Source organism: Phyllobates terribilis, unplaced genomic scaffold, assembly GCF_046119375.1.
Source record: "Phyllobates terribilis strain yellow unplaced genomic scaffold, ASM4611937v1 Scaffold_235__1_contigs__length_3068650, whole genome shotgun sequence".
Taxonomy (NCBI): domain Eukaryota; kingdom Metazoa; phylum Chordata; class Amphibia; order Anura; family Dendrobatidae; genus Phyllobates; species Phyllobates terribilis.
The window spans coordinates 609,405-627,202 of record NW_027362995.1 but is presented as its reverse complement, the minus strand read 5'-3'; the positions used below and the strand labels follow the sequence as shown (position 1 = coordinate 627,202).

The 17,798-nt window shown below is 49.8% G+C and overlaps 1 protein-coding gene across 2 annotated transcripts in view; it reads left to right on the top strand.

Annotated features, from left to right (window-relative positions):
• Positions 1-17,798, top strand: part of LOC141215253 (gastrula zinc finger protein XlCGF66.1-like) — a 196,878-nt gene that overhangs the window by 152,329 nt on the left and 26,751 nt on the right. The window lies entirely within an intron of this gene.

Below are 17,798 nucleotides of genomic sequence, written 5' to 3'. Positions count from 1 at the left end.
CCAATACCAGCCAGTCACATACAGTACAACCCCAGCAAGTACATGAGATGGTGCACATGACATAATCTCACCTTTCCACTGGCTCTGAGCAGCTGTGACTTCGGAGCATCCAGGGCCGACTACCCCAACTTCTGGCCGGCAACCAGGGAGGAGGTAGCAGCAAGCTTAGGAAGCTGAGTGAGTGCAGTGAGGTATGTGGCCAGGTGACCTGATTGTCCCCAACCTGGATTCTCCAGTGTCTTCGAGGGTTCAGTGATGGTCAGTGGAGCAGATCTGTGTTCCTCCAGCTGGTTGGTGGCTTGCTGTAGAGTGTGTGGAAAAAGAGGCAGATCCTATTTTTCTTGGTCACAGCTGGTAGTCAGGTATTTTCCAACAGGATTGGGAGAAGGTCCTCTCTCATTGTCCAAGTGTTCATAGCCAGTCCTTCAATATTTGCATGAGAACAACCTTGAATGCACTAATACAATAGGTAGACAGGAAACTAACAATGATCAATGGGTCAGTTAGCATGTGCCTTTATTCCACAAGGAGAGCAGGACAATAAGCTGTAGGGGGCGCTATAATCTGTACACAGCAGCCATTCAAGATTCGAACAATTAATTACATCTACAACTAGAGTCACCGACAATAGCTCCTGTCCCTGTGCCGACTGACTAGCAATGCGTTTGGCAGAATTAAGAAGAAATGCTGTGTCCTCACATAGATATATGTAAATATACAACTATCTCTAAATATATATACATCTATATATGGATATAGACATAAAGTTCAAATGAAAACACAGTTTGAGGTATAAATTTCCACAATAAAACTAGTGTTGTGTGTATAAAGTCTTATTGAGAAGGATGTGTTCTTGTTAATCTCTGAGACTATAGAAGCAGAACAGAAGCTTCAGGCCGGAGTCACACTACACGGAGACAAAATCATTCCGATTCTCACTGATGAGAGTCACACGAGTTCTCCGTATGGTAATGCATGTGTAATCCGTGTGTAATGCGATGATGCGATATTTTCTCGCCCGTGTATCTGTATGACATCAGTATGCAATGCATTTATTTTCTCTGCAATCATTATTCTCCAATCATTTACAGGACTATTTACAGTGTTCTATGCTACAGAATGGTAATGTATCCATAAAAATTGGACGGCATACGGATGGTCCGTGTGGCGACCAATTTTTTTCTTACACCCATAGGCTTGCATTGTCGAGTCTCGCACGATATACGCGTACAATCACAGCATGCTATGATTTTGCATGAACGCCTAATACGCTTGAGAAAAAAAACGGTGATCTGAGCTGCCCCATAGAATAGGTAATGTCATTTTAACATTTTACAACCTTATCTGGCCATGTGGTGTGTGAGATATCATCAGACGCATCATGTTTCATTTATGATGGAGAGACTCTGAAAGTCACAAAGCCTATTTTTATAGGGCCATCAGGTGGCCTTTACTATTCATAAAGGGCCAGTCGTCGGCCATCACTATTCTTAGAGAGCCATCAGCCAGCTATGTTTTATTGTTCCCATTACTAAAGAGTGGGTCTCCTATACTGTTATTTTGTATGCAGTGATTGGCAGGGCTGCCCAAAATTTAGATGCACCCCAATACCTCTTTGAAGAGACTTAGAGGAGGGCCTCCTGAAAGCAATGTTCCCATTATTAGGAAGTGGGTCTCCCATTGTGTTTGCCTATGCAATGAATGCAAGGGCTCCCAAAAATTGGGAGGCACTCCAATGCCCCTTGGAAGAGACGTGGAGGAGGGCCTCATAAAAAAAATGTTCTTATTAGAAAGGAGAAGGCCTCCTATACTTGTAATGCCCATGCACTAAGTGTATGGGCTGACAAACATTTACTCCTGGGGGGTATACATGAACATACTGTATAAAAAAAATTTTTTATGGGCATCATAAACAGGGCCAGCTCCAGGTTTTTCTGGGCCCCGGGCGAAAGAGTCTCAGTGGGCCCCTTTAATACATACCACGATTCATGATGCACAGATACCGCAGAGAAATATATATATATATATATATATATATATATATATAGTACAATGCAAAGATTTCACTTCTTACATTACATGAGCGATATCTATTGTAAATTCCGCAATAGCTCAGAAACCAGCGAATCGCTCCACACAGAATACTGGCCCCAATATAAGGCCCCATACGGAATACAGGCCCCCATATAAGGCCCCATACGGAATACTGGCCCCCATATAAGGCCCCATACGGAATACTGGCCCCCATATAAGGCCCCATACGGAATACTGGCCCCCATATAAGGCTCCATACTGAATCCTGGCCCCCATATAAGGCTCCATACGGAATACTTGGCCCTCATACAGAATACTAGCGTCCATATAAGGCTCCATACGGAATACTGGCCCCCATATAAGGCTCCATACAGTATACTGGTCCCCTTCTAAAGCTCCATACAGGATACTGGCCCCCATATAACGCTCCATACACGATACTGGTCCCCTTATAAAGCTCCATACAGGATACTGGCCCCCATATAACGCTCCATACAGGATACTGGTCCCCCTATAACGCTCCATACAGGATACTGGCCCCCATATAATGCTGCATGCAGGCTGTTACCCCCCCACATAATGCCCCATACAGGCTGTCCCCCCCTTATAATGCTCCATGCAGGCTGTTACCCCCCACATAATACCCCATACAGGCTGTCCCCCCCCCCCTTATAATGCTCCATGCAGGCTGTTCCCCCCACATAATGCACTATGCAGGCTGTCCCCCCCCCCTTATAATGCCCCATGCAGGCAGTTCCCCACCTTATAATGCCCCATGCAGGCTGTCACCCCTCCTCTTTATAATGCCCCATGCAGGATGTACCCCCCCTCTTTATAAGGCCCCATGCAGGATGTCACCCCCCCTCTTTAAAATTCCCCATGCAGGATGTCACCCCCTCTCTTTATAATGCCCCATGCAGGATGTCACCCCCTCTCTTTATAATTCCCCATGCAGGATGTCACCCCCTCTCTTTATAATGCCCCATGCAGGATGTCACCCCCCCTCTCTCTATAATGCCCCATGCAGGATGTCACCCCCCCCTCTCTTTATAATGCCCCATGCAAGATGTCACCCCCCCATATTATGCCCCATGCAGGATGTCACCCCCCCCCCCCATATTATGCCCCATGCCTCCATACATTAAAAAAAAAAAAATCAAATACTCACCTCCCTCCTCCTCACCTGCTGCCCGCTGCTCGGGTCCGGACTCCAGCGTTGCCGGCGTCGTCCCGCTCTGCGCTCCCTGTGACGGCTCAGGGGAGCGCACGGTGGAAAGACGTCACCGCGCCCTCTGACCTGAGACGTCACAGGGAGCGCAGAGCAGGAAGACAGCGGATCTGCAGAGGCACGGGGAGAGGTAAGTATCCGGCTGCCGGGGCCCTGAGCAAGCGGCGGAGAAGGGCGGGCGCTGACACCGCTCTCCTCCGCCCATAGCCCGGCGGGGTGCGCGACCACCAGTGGGCCCCCCTGCCTGCTCAGGGCCCCGGCACTTGCCCGGGTGCGCCGGGTGCTTACGCCGGCCCTGATCATAAACAACCTTTAAAAAAATGATGTGGATGTTGCATCACGGACCACGGTCACCCTGGTGATATGGTGGTGGAGGATGTGGAGAAGGAGGAGGACAAGAGCAAATAGCCAAAATCAGGAAGCGTATACCCATGTGTGGGTGTGAGGAGGTGCATGGGAATACACCTCTCAAGAAAAGACACTGGATTTGAGTTTATGTTACGCTGCTATCATTCGGTGGTGTTGAGAAGTCTGGCCCAATACAGCCCTTGTTCATTTTTATAAGAGTCAGCCTGTCAGCATTTTCAGTTGACAGGCGGATGCGCTTATCACTTATAATTCCACCAGTGGCACTAAAAACCCGCTCTGATAAAACGCTGGCGGCAGGGCAGGCCAGGACCTTCAAGGCATAGAGAGACAGTTCAATCAACGTTTCCAGCTTGGATACCCAATAATTATATGGCACAGAGGAATCACGGAGGACGTTGGTACGGTCAGCAAAGTACTCCCTCAGCATCTTCCCAAACTTTGCACTCCTTGTGAGAGTACCCCGCGCCTCAGGGCCTGTGCGATGGGAGGGGCTGAGAAAATTCTCCCAGAACTTTGACACTGTTCCCCTGCCTCTGCTGGATTGAAGTTGTGTCTCTTTCGCTTGTACTCCTTGGTTGTCCAATGAACTGTGACCCCTGCCCCCAGCGTTTTCAGATGGGATTTTTTTAAATAGTTCCGCAACAAGGGCCTTCTGGAATAGCCCCATTTTTGTAGACTTGTCCGCTCAGGAATAAGAGATATAAAGTTCTCCTTGTAGCGTGGGTCTAGAAGGGTCACCAACCAGTAATGACTGTCACCCAAAATTTTGAGAACGCGAGGGTCATGGGAAAGGCAGCGTAACATAAACTCAGCCATACGTGCCAGACTGCTAACAGAAAAGACTTCCATGTCCTCACCAAGAGGATGACTGACCATGCTCTCTTCCTCCTCTCAGTCCTCTGGCCATCCACGCTGAACAGACGGTATGACAGCTGTGCAGGTAGTACCATCTATAGCCCATGAAACTAGCTCCTGTTCTTCCTCCTCCTCCTCTTCCTCATTGTCACCCAATCCACATTGGGATGAGATGAGGCTGGGCTGTGTGTAATCACCCTGTATGGTTCCTTGCTCCATCTCATCGTGCTCCGCCTGCAATGCATCCTCTTTGAGTGTGAGCAGAGAGCATTTCAGAAGACAGAGAAGCGAGATCACCATCTTGGTGGAGTCATCAAAGTTTTGGAGGATGGTACATATGTCTGACATCCATGTCCACTCCTGAGGTCTTATGTGTGGAGTCTGAACTGAATACCGACTGCCTTGTTGATGCTTGTACTCAACAACTGCCCTCTTCTGCTCACAAATCCGTCCCAACATCTGCAGTGTAGAGTTCCAACGCGTGGGAACATCACATACCAGTTATTGAGCCAGAAGCTGCAAATGCTGCTGAAACACGGCAAGGGCAGCGGAAGCTGTAGGTGACTTTCTTAAATGGGCACACAGGCGGCGCATACTTTAACAAGCTGATCCGACAGCTCTGAGTAGGATTTGAGAAGCCACTGAACCACGAGGTTAAGCACATGGGCCAGGCATGGTACGTGTGTGAGTTCGCCTCGCCTCAGAGCCGCCACCAGGTTCCCGCCATTGTCACACACGACCATGCCTGGCTGTAGGTTCAGCGGTGTGAGCCACAGATCTGCCTGCTCTTTCAGAGCTGTCCACAACTCTTCAGCATTGTGTGGTTTGTCACCTAAGCGTATTAGCTTCAGCACAGCCTGTTGCCACATGGCCAAGGCAGTGCTACAGTGCTTCCAGCTTGTGACTGATGTGGTCATTTCGGAGATGGAGGCTGTAGAGGAGGAGGAGGCTAAGGAGGATGATGTGTAGGAGTTGTAGACTGTGGGGGCAACCCTGATTGACCTAGGGACCGCAATCCTTGGCTTCGGGAGGACGTGTTCCATCCCAAGGTCCGACTGGGTCCCGGCTTCCACTATATTAACCCAGTGTGCCATCAGCAAGATGTACCATCCCTGCCCACAAGCACTTGTCCACGTGTCCGCGGTTAGGTGGACTTTCCCAGTAAATGCGTTGTTGAGGGCACGGCTAATGTTTTGGGACACGTGCTTGTGTAATGCAGGGACGGCACACCGGGAGAAATAGTGGTGGCTGGGGACCGAGTACCGAGGGACGGCCGCTACCATCAGGTTGCGGAATGCTTCTGTCACCACGAGCCTAAAAGGCAACATTTCGAGAGCAAGCAGTCGTGAAATGTGAGAATTTAGTAGTGTGACCTGTGGGGTGTTGGCTGTGTATTTGCGCTTGCGTTGCAAGGACTGGGGTATGGACAAATGAACGCTGCCCTGGGACAAGGGCGTGCTTCCTGATGCTGCTACTTGAGAGTGTGCAGGGCAGGAGGCATCTTCGCATGCACCATGGACAGGGTATTGGCTTGCATGCCCAACAGCGGAAGAAGCAATAGTGCCACCCACAGACACTCTTCCTGGATCCTGGGGTTCGGCCCACAAAGTCGGGTGCTTTGCTGCCATGTGCCTGATCATGCTGGTGGTGGTCAGGCTGCTAGTTTTGCCACCCCTGCTGAGGCTGGCCTGGCAGGTGGTGCAAATGGCCTTTTTGGGGTTATCAACAGAGTCTTTAAAAAACAACTAGACTCGGGAAGACCTAACTGGCAACTTCCTTTGTGTTGGTGTTAAGGGGAACGGTTGCCTGCCTTCTGTCTGCGGCCACCACACTGCTTCTTCCTGCCTGTTGGGGTGATCTGCCTCCCTCCCCATGTGTGCTGCTGTCCTCTCTCTGCATGTCCTCCTGCCAGGTTGGGTCAGTTACTATATCATCCACCGCCTCGTCTTCCACTTCCGCACCCTGGTCCTCCTCCTGAATTTCTGGCATTTGTGTCTCATCATCGTCCACCTCTTGTGACACTTTCCCACCGTTGCCTTCGTGTGACCGTGGCTGCTCAAATATTTGGACATTGCTACATGCAATCTCCTTTTGCCCCGCTTCAAGTGGTCCGGGCGAGAGGCCCGAATGTGTGGGATCATTTGTCTCTGGGCACTTGGCATGGTGGGAGGAAGGAGGATCAGGGTGAGGAATATGCGGTCCAGACTCACGGCTACTGAGACTTGACCGTGTGGAAGACAGGGTGGTGGTGGTGGCTAAGTGACTGGAAGCATTATCCGCTATCCAATCAACAACCTTTTGACACTGCTCTGGGTTCAGTAGTGGTGTGCTGTGGTCCCCTAGGAATTGGGACAGGAAGGTCAGGCGAGAAGATGCGGGTGTTTGTTGTGGCACAATTTCAGCTTGCCCACAGCCTCGACCTCGGCCTCTGCATACACCATCACCATCACGTCCAGTTCCCCTTCCCTTGCCACGCATCTTGCCCATTTTAAATGGATGACAATATCTTCCACGCTCACTACAAATGGCTGAATTTGGAGCGAAGTTATATGTAGTCCGTGTGATGAAAAAAACACAGTTTTAAATACCTGGCCTGTAGGTAACTATTTTGAACAGCAAACCGGTGCCAAAAACTTTGCTGACATACTGAAAAAAAATTTGAATGGAGGCCAAAAATGGCAGTATTTTCAGCGCAATTATATGTGAATGTGATCCGTGTGACGGAGAAACCACAGTTTTAAATACCTGGCCTGTAGGTAACTACACTGCTCAAAAAAATAAAGGGAACACTTAAACAACAGAATATAACTCCAAGTAAATCAAACTTCTGAGAAATCAAACTGTCCACTTAGGAAGCAGCACTGATTGACAATCAATTTCACATGCTGTTGTGCAAATGGAATAGACAATAGATGGAAATTATTGGCAATTATCAAGACACCCTCAATAAAGGAGTGGTTCTGCAGGTGGGGACCACAGACCACATCTCAGTACCATTGCATTCTGGCTGATGTTTAGGTCACTTTTGAATGTTGGTTGTGCTTTCACACTCGTGGTAGCATGAGACGGACTCTACAACCCACAGAAGTTGCTCAGGTAGTGCAGCTCATCCAGGATGGCACATCAATGCAAGCTGTGGCAAGAAGGTTTGCTGAGTCTGTCAGTGTAGTGTCCAGAGGCTGGAGGCGCTACCAGGAGACAGGCGAGTACACCAGGAGACGTGGAGGGGGCCGTAGGAGGGCAACAACCCAGCAGCAGGACCGCTACCTCCGCCTTTGTGCAAGGAGGAACAGAAGGAGCATTGCCAAAACCCTGCAAAATGACCTCCAGCAGGCCACAAATGTGCATGTGTCTGCACAAACGGTTAGAAACCGACTCTATGAGGGTGGTATGAGGGCTCGACATCCACAGATGGGAGTTGTGCTCACAGCCCAACACCGAACAGGACTCTTGGCATTTGCCACAGAACACCAGGATTGGCAAAGTCGCCACTGGCGCCCTGTGCTCTTTACAGATGAAAGCAGAGTCACACTGAGCACATGTGACAGACGTGACAGAGTCTGGAGATGCCGTGGAGAGCAGTCTGCTGCCTGCAACATCCTTCAGCATGACCAGTTTGGCAGTGGGTAAGTAATGGTGTGGGGTGGCATTTCTTTGGAGAGCCGCACAGCCTCCATGTGCTCGCCATAGGTAGCCTGACTGCCATTAGGTACCGAGATGAGATCCTCAGACCCCTTGTGAGACCATATGCTGGTGCGGTTGGCCCTGGGTTCCTCCTAATGCAGGACAATGCCAGACCTCATGTGGCTGGAGTGTGTCAGTAGTTCCTGCAAGATGAAGGAATTGAAGCTATGGACTGGCCCGCTCGTTCCCCAGACCTGAATCCGATTGAGCACATCTGGGACATCATGTCTCGCTCCATCCACCAATGTCACGTTGTACCACAGACTGTCCAGGAGTTGGCGGATGCTTTAGTCCAGGTCTGGGAGGAGATCGCACAGGAGACCATCCGCAACCTCATCAGGAGCATGCCCAGGCATTGTAGGGAGGTCATACAGGCATTTGGAGGCCACACACAATACTGAGCCTCATTTTGACTTGTTTTAAGGACATTACATCAAATTTGGATCAGCCTGTAGTGTGCTTTTCCACTTTAATTTTGGGGGTGACTCCAAATCCAGGCCTCCATTGGTTAATAAATTTGATTTCCATTGATGATTTTTGTGTGATTTTGTTGTCAGCACATTCAACTTTGTACAGAACAAAGTATTCAATGAGAATATTTCATTCATTCAGATCTAGGATGTGTTATTTGAGTGTTCCCTTTATTTTTTTGAGCAGTGTATTTTGAACAGCAAATGGGTGTCAAAAACTTTGTTGACACACTGAAAAAAAATTTGAATGGAGGCCAAAAATGGCTGTATTTTCAGCGCAATTATATGTGATCCGTGTGACGGACAAACCAGAGTTTTAAATAGCTGAATTTTTAGCGCTGTAATAAGGAAAGGACCTGGTTGTATTCTGCAGTGCCAACAAGCACATGGCGCAGAAAAACGGGGTTCTCTGGATTGCTTTTTAAGCAAATAATGAGGATTAAGATCCACCAAAAAATTATTCCTGGCCCCTGAGACCTGGGCCTTCTTCTAGAAATATCTAACAGCAGCAGAAGGCAGAATTGGAATGGAGCCTCTTGTGCTATATGCACTGCAGTCTGCTATATACACTGCCTGTCTGCCTATATACACTGCCTGCCTGATATCTCTGCAGATGGATTAGTCCTCAGGACTGTTTGTTGAGATGGATATGTGTAATGTACTTGTTTTCTTCCTACACTACCTAATACACAACCAAATCTCTCCCTAGCTCAGCAGCACCTCTCCCTACACTGACTGATTGCGGAGTAGACTGACGAGCACAGCGGCGCCAGGTCTGATATAGACCTGATGACGATGTGCGGCCAGCCAATCACTGTAATGCCACAACCAACATGGCTGCGGCATTACAGTGAGTGGCAGGCAATCCCTGCATGTTGATTGGCACTCAAAAAAGGGCGCCAAACATGCAGGGAGGGGACCCAAGCATCCGCCCGAGCATATCGCAAGTACTCGGCGAGCTCCGAGCATCTCGAGTACTGAGATGCTCGGGCGAGTACTTGCGAGTATGCTCGATCATCACTAATTCAGAGGACTTTATTCACAGACACAGAGGACTTTATTCACACAGATACAGAGGACTTTAATTCACACAGATACATAGGACTTTATTCACACAGATACAGAGGACTTTTCAGGTTATTATTTGAGGCATTGTTATCAGCGACTAGGTATTGTAGCTAATCAGAAGTGCAGATACAGAACACGATGTCCAAGAGACACAGTGACTGTGCCGTCAGCGCACAGGACAGATTACCGTTTTTCCTGCTTTCAGACAGCTATCTATATATCTATCTATTTATTTATCTATCAGTCTATGTATCTATTATCTATCTATGTATCTATCTAATATCTGTATATCTATTTATCTATCAGTTTATGTATCTATCAATTATCTATCTGTTATCTGTATATCTATCTATCCATGTATCTACTCCAAAAATAAAGGACAGCACTCCCTGTAGAAAACATAATGTGGTTTAATGGCCCATAAGGGCTAGTGGCGATGTTTTGGCTCCGATTTGAGCCTTTCTCAAGCAGTGAATAAGTGAAGTTACATCATATAAATAAAGTCATCCGTCAGATAATCAATGATATAAATAAAGTGCATAAGTGCTTTACAGAACCAAAATGCCTAGTACAAAAGACATGTGCAAACCTCATTGTATATTTATAAATAAAGTGCTGGTGATACACGGATTGCAGATTTACACAAAACACACATTACATTTAATTGCAATCAAGTACCAGATGCGTAGCTTTCATTAATATAAGATAACATGACTCACCCCATTGGATCATACAATATAGCGCCAAAACTTAGTGTCTATCAAATGCTACCGCACATGTCAGAGTCAGCGCCAGGAAGTGTCCTGGCCGGGCATGTGCTCTAAGCGCCTGTGTGTATCCTGCGCCATGTATGTTGAAGTAAGAATCTCAAATAGTACTGCGCATGTCACAGGCTGCTTCAGCATCACAGGAAGTGCTGCGCCTGACACAGACTGTCAAAAAATTCCCACGTAGCAGTAGTGCCGTAAGTGAGGTCGCGCTCCTGTCAGTGTATCGCGGCTGCACAATAGAAACGTCACATTTTCTGATGTGGCCGTTCTATTCATGAGATCGATGTGGGACACTTGGGATTATATGGACTACGGTGGACAGGTGAAGATTATGGTCGTTTATTATTTTATCTTTATTTCAGGAGACAATGGCTTCGGGGATTAGGTGTAAGGTGAGTATATGGCGTGTTTTTATTTTTTGTAGGGGTCGAAGACATCGGGGACAGGGTGTAGGTGAGTATAATGTGTTTTTTTTATTTGAATTCTTTTTATTCATTTCGACATTTGTTTTTTTTACTTTCAGCACAGGCGCCGCTGACAAGAGACTACTGCTTCCATCCAGCGGAGCCTGTGCTCCCTACTTTCTATGACAGCAGGTGCCGGCTGATGGGGGTAGTAGTCACATCAGCTGGCGTCTATGACCTGCAGTAAGCTTTTTACTGTAGGTCACTGTCACAGCTGTGGGATCATGCTGACATCTGTCAGCATGATGCCACAGCGCTCTTACCGTGGTAACTATGTTACCGCCAATCAGAGCCTGTGTTTCCTGCGCTGTCACGCAGATGACAGCCCGGGAAACACCCGAACCTGGACCCGAACAGTAACACGGACTTCCCGAGGAAGTCCGTGTTCAGGGTCCGTGCCCGAACAGTAGTTGTTTGGTATGGACCCCAAACTTTACTGTTCGGGATCGCCCATCACTTTTCATAATCTCTATCTACGTACCACCACCATATTCCAGGAGAATCATACATACAATTCTCACTATTATTGCCGGCTTCTCGTAAATCCCCTATATTATAATAAGGTACTTTAAAGCACACGTCAGCAGGATTGTGCTCAATAAACTATATACACTGTCTGGTGGGCGACATTACACTGATTAACATGATACCTTGGTTGATGAAATCCGTCCTGTGGTTCTTGTGTAACCTTTACTTTCAGCTTGGAGATAATGATATGCTTGTGCTCCAGGGTGGCCTGTGGAGGGCGCTCTATCTGGTGCTCTGCTTATATATTCATCTGTATTCTCTTATGACAGCTCACTGATCATTCACTGACCTGCCTTCTATTTTACATAGCCCCGCACTACTAGATGCATTATGTAGAACAGGAGCAGACATAAAACACTCTTCCAATTTTTCACAAGCCCAATAGCATCTGGTGACGAAACCTTCATATCTGCCCCCTTCCATGTGATGACAATATGAGGTTCAGCAATCTGAGAAAAAAGCCTAATGAATTTCCTATAATAGTTGGCGAATCCTATAAAACGTCGCAACACTTTCAGGTCACCTGGTTGGACCCAATCTATTATGGCTTTCACCTTCCCAGGATCCATCGTAAACCCATCAGCCGATAAAATGACCCCCAGGAATGAAACTTCCTGAACAGAAAAAATACATTTCTCAATTTTAGCAAAGAAAGAATTCTCCCTCAATCTTTCTAATACAACACGGACATGTTCCTGGTGAGAATCCAAATCAGGAGAGAAAATTCTATATCATCAAGGAAAATCACAAGAAATCTCCCAAAGTAATCAGAGAAATATCATTCAGAAAGTTGTGAAATCCTGTTGGTGCATTGGAGAATCCGAATGGGAGGACGAGATTATCGAGTAAACCCTCAGACGATAAAGACGCCGATTCTCACTCATCACCCGTCATGATGCGGATCTAATTGTAATAAGCCCCTCTAAGGTCAAGGTCAGAAAACCATTTATCCCCAAAGGCTGATTATATAGCTCAAGGATGAGTGGAAGTGGGTATGTATTCTTGATTGTGCTTTTGTTCGGTACTTGGAAATTGAGGCAAAAACGGAGACCCCCATCTTTTTTTTTTTTAAAGAAAAAATCCAGTAGCCCCAGAGGAGGAGGAAGGACGGATATGACCCTTCTGTAAACTTTCCTTTACATAATTTTTCATGGAGGTCCGTTCAGGTCCAGACAAATTGTACAGGCGAGCTCAAGTTAATAGAGAGAAGTTGTGTCAATGGTTTATAGTACCCCGAAAAAATATATATGTATAACCATTAGTCTATGAATCTACCACTTGGGTACTTCAAACCACCATGGAAGCGGTAAGTGGTTCCCTACAGAAAACACTCATCATATAGAAAATGTACTCATGAACCAAGATGCATAAAATATAACAATGCTTTATTAAATACAAGATAAAATACATTACAATAAAAAATACAGTGGGGAAACCACAAGGTGGCGCCACAAACCCACAATATAATAATAACAATAATAATCTTTATTTATATAACGCCAACATATTCCGCAGCGCTTTACAATTCACAGGTTCATATACAACAGTCATAAGTAACATAGCTAAAGATAATACAATAATTAAAGCAAAGACAATGACGATCCTGCTCGCAAGAGCTTACGATCTATAAGTATTTTAAGCATCTTGGTTCATGAGTACATTTTCTATATGATGAGTGTTTTCTGTAGGGAACCACTTACCGCTTCCATGGTGGTGTGAAGTACTCAAGTGGTAGATTCATGGACAAATGGTTATACATATATTTCTTCTATAGTCTAACATTGAGTTATTAGGGGCTGGCAATACCACCCACAAGAAGGTGATGTATATACTCTATTGATACCTTACAACGTGTCTATGTACTTGCTGGGACAGCAGAGACTTCTGCAGGTTCCTATAATAGTGTCTGACACTGGGTTCCCACTTGATGATTAATCCTGGCGATATAGAGATCCAGTATCTGGTTTTACATGATTCCATATTGTGGGTTTGTGGCGCCATCTTGTGGTTTCCCACTGTATTTTTTATTGTAATGTATTTTATCTTGTATTTAATAAAGCATTGTCATATTTTATGCATCTTGGTTCATAAGTACATTTTCTATATGATATGAGCTTTAGGTAATTTAGCATTAGGGACAAGATTAATAGCACAATCATAAGGACGATGGTGAGGAAGTATCTCCGCCTCTTATTCCGAGAACACATCTCTGAAGTCCATCAGGTACCACGGCCGACCCTCCAGACTAGAGGAGCAAATTTGTACCGACTTTAGACATTTCTTATCACAATTTCCTTCTGACACCAATCAAGAACAGCAAGTGCTTCACTCTGTGCTCCACACTCACTACTTCCGTTATCTACGTTCTGCTCCGAATACATATAATCGTATACACGCGGCTCCGCTCCGTACACCTCGTACACTCGGCTCCGCTCCGTACACCTCGTACACACGCGGCTCCGCTCCGTACACCTCGTACACACGCGGCTCCGCTCCGAACACCTCATACACACGCGGCTCTGCTCTGTACACCTCGTACACACACGGCTCTGCTCCATACACCTCATACACACACGGCTCTGCTCCATACACACGCGCATAGCTCCCAACTGTACCGGATTCCGCGGGACTGTCGCGCTTTGAGGGCTAAGTCCCGCGTCCCGTCACGGCTCAGCTGTTCTCCCGGCTGCGGAGGGTGGTGGTGGGGGGGTTGCGGAGGTGGAGCAGCGGGCACAGGTAGTAGCCGACAGCTGCAGCTACCACGTGTGTCTGCTGCTAAAGTGAATGAATATTCACTCCTCTCCATGCCCATGGGAGTGGAGAGTAGTGAATATTCATTCTCCTTAATAGCGCACACTGTTGATCGTAGCCGTTGGCTTCTGCTGCAGCTCTGCGATCCTGTGTGCTCACTATTAGAGAGAATGAATATTCACTCTTCTCCACTCCTATGGGCATGGAGAGGAGTGAATATTCATTCCCTTTAGTAGCGGGCACAAAGGATAGCTGAGCCGCATTAGGAGCTGTGGCCGTGCTGACAGTGCGCAATAAGAAGGAGAATGACTATTCAATCCTCTCCACTCCCATATCCCGGCGTGGAGAGGAGTGAATATCCTCGCAACTCACCTCAGCGTCTGAGGGCGCATGGCAGTGATGTCATGCGCTGCTCAGATGTTGAGATCAGCTACTGACAGACAGCATGCAGCGCTGGAGCAGAGGGGAGGAAGGAACGTGAGTAGAAGTGTTTATCTTTTTCATGTGTGCAGTGATGGGGGGGCCATGCATACCAGGATTGGGGATGAGGGGGCCATGCATACCAAGATAGGGGGGCCATGCATATCAAGATTGTGGATGAGGGGGTTATGCATACCAGGATTGGGAATAAGGGGGCCATACATACCAGGATTAGGGATGAGGGGGCCATACATACCAGTATTGGGGGATGAGGGGGCCATATATACCAGGATTGGGTCTGAGAGGGTCATATATACCAGGATTGGGACTGAGGGGGCCATGTATACCAGGACTGGGTCTAAGGGGGCCATGCATATCAGGATTGAGTCTGAGTGGGCCATATATGCCAGGATTGGGGATGAGGGGGCCATGCATGCTAGGATTGGGGATGATGGGGCCATGCATACCAGGATTGGGTCTAAGGGGGCCATGCATACCCTAATTGAGTCTGAGGGGGCCATGCATACCAGAATTGGGGCTGAGAGGGCCATGCATATCAGGATTGGGGCGGAGGGGGCCACGCATACTAGGATTGGGGCTGAGGGGGCCATGCATACCAGGATTGGGTCTAATGGGGCCATGCATACCAGGATTGAGTCTGAGGGGGCCATGCATACCAGGATTGGGTCTAAGGGGGCCATGCATACCAGGATTGAGTCTGATGGGGCCATGCATACCAGGATTGAGGATGAAGGGTGATATGCATACCAGGAATGGGGATGAGGGGGCCATGCATACCAGGAATGGGGATGAGGGCAGTCTGCTGAATGCCCCTCATTACCAGCGCCCCTGTGACAACTCCTCCTGCCAGGGGAGAAATAAATGGTAAATGGGTGTGGAATGGGGTGCGGCCAGGGGCGTGGCCAAAAATTGCAGAGGGATCTATCCCTCTTTCTCTTCTTCAAAAGTTGGGAGGTAGAAGAGTGCGCGCTCCGCTCCTTATACCTCGTACACATGCGTGCTCCGTACAACTTACAAAGACACGGCTCTGCTACATCCACACCTCATACATGCGGCTCCGCTATGCACGCCTCGTACACGTGCTGCTCCACTCCGCACGCCTCGTACACGCACGGCTCCGCTCCGGACACGCGCGGCTCCGCTCCGTACACCTCGTACACGCGCGGCTTCGCTCCGTACACCTCGTACACGCGCGGCTCCGCTCCGTACAACTCGTACACACGCGGCTCCGCTCCGTACACCTCGTACACGCGCGGCTCCGCTCCGTACACCTCGTACACGCGCGGCTCCGCTCCGTACACCTCGCACACGCGCGGCTCCGCTCCGTACACCTCGCACACGCGCGGCTCCGCTCCGTACACCTCGCACACGCGCGGCTCCGCTCCGTACACCTCGCACACGCGCGGCTCCGCTCCGTACACCTCGTACACGCGCATCTCCGCTCCGTACACCTCGTACACACACGGCTCCGCTCCGTACACCTCGTGCACACACGGCTCCGCTCCGTACACCTCGTACACACACGGCTCCGCTCCGTACACCTCGTACACACACGGCTCCGCTCCGTATACCTCGTACACACACGGCTCCGCTCCGTACACCTCGTACACACAAGGCTCCGCTCCGTACACCTCGTACACACGGCTCCGCTCCGTACACCTCGTACACACGCGGCTCCGCTCCGTACACCTCGTACACACGCGGCTCCGCTCCGTACACCTCGTACACACGCGGCTCCGCTCCGTACACCTCGTACACACGCGGCTCCGCTCCGTACACCTCGTACAAACGCGGCTCCGCTCCGTACACCTCGTACAAACGCGGCTCCGCTCCGTACACCTCGTACACACGCGGCTCCGCTCCGTACACCTCGTACAAACGCGGCTCCGCTCCGTACACCTCGTACACACGCGGCTCCGCTCCGTACACCTCGTACAAACGCGGCTCCGCTCCGTACACCTCGTACACGCGCGGCTCCGCCCCGTACACACGCGGCTCCGCTCCGTACACCTCGTACACTCGCGGCTCCGCTCCGTACACGCGCGGCTCCGCTCCGTACACCTCGTACATGCGCGGCTCCGCTCCGTACACCTCGTACACGCGCGGCTCCGCTCCGTACACCTCGTACACACGCGGCTCTGCTCCGTACACCTCGTACACACGCGGCTCTGCTCCGTACACCTCGTACACACGCGGCTCTGCTCCGTACACCTCGTACACACGCGGCTCTGCTCCGTACACCTCGTACACACGCGGCTCTGCTCCGTACACCTCGTACACACGCGGCTCTGCTCCGTACACACGCGGCTCTGCTCCGTACACCTCGTACACACGCGGCTCTGCTCCGTACACCTCGTACACACGCGGCTCTGCTCCGTACACCTCGTACACACGCGGCTCTGCTCCGTACACCTCGTACACACGCGGCTCTGCTCCGTACACCTCGTACACATGCGGCTCTGCTCCGTACACCTCGTACACACGCGGCTCCGCTCCGTACACCTCGTACACACGCGGCTCCGCTCCGTACACCTCGTACACACGCGGCTCCGCTCCGTACACCTCGTACACACGCGGCTCCGCTCCGTACACCTCGTACACACGCGGCTCCGCTCCGTACACCTCGTACACACGCGGCTCCGCTCCGTACACCTCGTACACACGCGGCTCCGCTCCGTACACCTCGTACACACGCGGCTCCGCTCCGTACACCTCGTACACTCGCGGCTCCGCTCCGTACACCTCGTACACTCGCGGCTCCGCTCCGTACACCTCGTACACTCGCGGCTCCGCTCCGTACACCTCGTACACTCGCGGCTCCGCTCCGTACACCTCGTACACGCGCGGCTCCGCTCCGTACACCTCGTACACGCGCGGCTCCGCTCCGTACACCTCGTACACGCGCGGCTCCGCTCCGTACACCTCGTACACCCGCGGCTCCGCTCCGTACACCTCGTACACGCGCGGCTCCGCTCCGTACACCTCGTACACGCGCGGCTCCGCTCCGTACACCTCGTACACGCGCGGCTCCGCTCCGTACACCTCGTACACACGCGGCTCCGCTCCGTACACCTCGTACACACGCGGCTCCGCTCCGTACACCTCGTACACACGCGGCTCCGCTCCGTACACCTCG